Genomic DNA, 2,280 nt, shown 5'->3' on the forward strand with positions numbered 1-2,280 from the left:
GGTTATTCTTTCTCAAAGTCAGTCCTTGTGAGAAATACCCTGCATTGGAGATGGTAACACCAAATCTCAGCAAAGGTGAGCAGAGATTATCAGCAGATAGCACCGGCCATTGTTAGTTATGGGCAGCAGAGTGTCCTGTGACTGTAGGAACATGTTTAGCATCTGGCAGGCTACCCACTAGAAGCTGTGCTAACTGCCTCCAAGTACCCCTTGGGGGGCAGAGAGGACTGGTGCTGGATCACTTGACATGGATTGTGGGAGCTAAGCTTGAGTCCTAAGCTTGTGGAAGAGCTTGAACTGTCTTTCCAGTTCCTGGGGACACGTGTTCACTGGAGACCCTGGAGGAGAGGACAGGCTAGGAGAGAAAATCTGTCACTAAGATGCAAAACAGCAGGTCTAAACACAGAGAGGGTGCCCAGAGCTGATTTGGTGTCCATTTCCATTCAGGGACCCCAAGGCTCCCCTGGTTGCTTTGCCAAACTTGGGACATTGCTTGTTTAGCATGAGCTGGTGTCTGAGCATCCTGAGCAGCCTAGCATCAGGGAGATGCAGGTGGGGTGGGGTGGGAGGGGAGGAGGTGATGCTTCCCTGGAGGACTCTCTGGTGATGGTAACTATGTATCTCCTCTGCTTGATATTTAAACAGACAGCTATCCTAGCTGCAAGGGAGGCTGAGAATGTAGTCTTGAGTTGGGTGGCAGTGTGTCCAGTTAAAAAGTCCATTTAGGGCTGGGAGTGGGGGGTGCATGTTTTAAATCCCAGCACTCAGGAGGCAGAGGTAGGTGGATCTCTGTAAATTTCAAAGCAGCCAGGGCTACAGAGGGAGGTCCTATCTTTTTGATGGTTAGTTGGTTGGTTGGTTGGTTTAGTTTAGTTCCTCTGTGTAGCTTTGGCTGTCTTGGAACTTCTGTAGATCAAGCTAGCCTCAAACTCACAGAGATTCACCAGGCTCTGCTTCCCAAGTACTGGGATCCTGTCTTAAAAAAGCAAAACAAAACAATACTCAATAAAGGATCTTCTAGAACAAAAAAAGATGAGGACCATGAGACTGTCTTAAAGGTGAGGATGTTCTGAAGGTTAGACTCTTATTGGTCCCCAGAGCACGTGAGTTCTGGTTGGGATATCCGGATTGGTCAGACTGCTCTGGTTCCTGGAGCCAGAGGTGAGCTGATCCTACAGTTGAAGATGACCCTGACTAAAGAAGGAAGAAAGTGAGGGAGGGAGGATGCTGGATGGGTGAAGGAGAGGAAACAAGCTTGTGGAACAGAAGGGCCAGGTCATTTAGTGTCATCGTTTTTACCGCCACTTGGGTAAGGGACTAGCAGTCTGAGGGCAGGCTACGTGGTCAGCAATCCCTAGATTCTGGTGAACTTGAGAGTTAGGTCTGAATATGGGCTGTTGGCAGGCAGGATGTTCCAGAGAGACCAGCAGATGAGTGGGCTCTATAAGGACCCCCTAGAGGGCAATGTCCTTCCCATGCTTTTCAAATCACCCCACAAAATCACGGGGGCCAGACTACTCACTGGGTCCCACACCTTGTGTTGCCTCAGTTCCTTCTGCAATGCCAGGTCCTTGTGTATTTTAAAATCTCTTCGTTACAGGGTAAACTTCTGACATTTGAGGCTTCTGGTGTCACGAGTCCCTAGTGACGTTTTGTGTGTGTGTGTGATCATCTAATTGGCAAGAGGTGTGAAGCCAAGACTCAAAGGTCAGTGTAGTCTGTTGTGAATGTTATTCAGGGGTTCCTACCCCACCTTTGATCATTTAGTTCCCAAATAAAAGATGTCAAACCTTTATATTTATAATAAGCCTCAAAGCACTGGAGCTGGGCAGATGTGAACCCTCTGGGCTGTTTTGTCTACTTCCCCCCCGGCAGCAACCCTGACAGATCACTTGCCATGTCCTACCCGGCCACTCCCAGAGCCATCCCTCATGTCCACGTGCTCAAGATCCACCTACCCCAGGGCACTTTCTTCCTCTTTTTCCTTGGTTTCCTCTCTTCTCTCCTGAGACCCCAAGCCCAGAAACCTTTCCTCTCTGCCTGTCTCTTTTGCCCAGCCCTGGCTGTAGGCATCTTTATTAACTAATCGTGGCTAACTTGGGGGGTGCAAAGTTTACACAACAAAAGCTGGTGTACACGTGGATCTGCTTGTCTTGGAGCAGCCGGGTCTTGGGGGACTGTCGCTGTCCCCTCTCGACCACAGCCAGGAAGACACAACCACCAGTTCTTCTAACAGCAGTTTATTCAGGAACCTTGAACAATCTTCATCATTTCCCTCTT

The sequence above is a fragment of the Mus pahari genome, chromosome 17, assembly GCF_900095145.1.
Source record: "Mus pahari chromosome 17, PAHARI_EIJ_v1.1, whole genome shotgun sequence".
Classification (NCBI taxonomy): domain Eukaryota; kingdom Metazoa; phylum Chordata; class Mammalia; order Rodentia; family Muridae; genus Mus; species Mus pahari.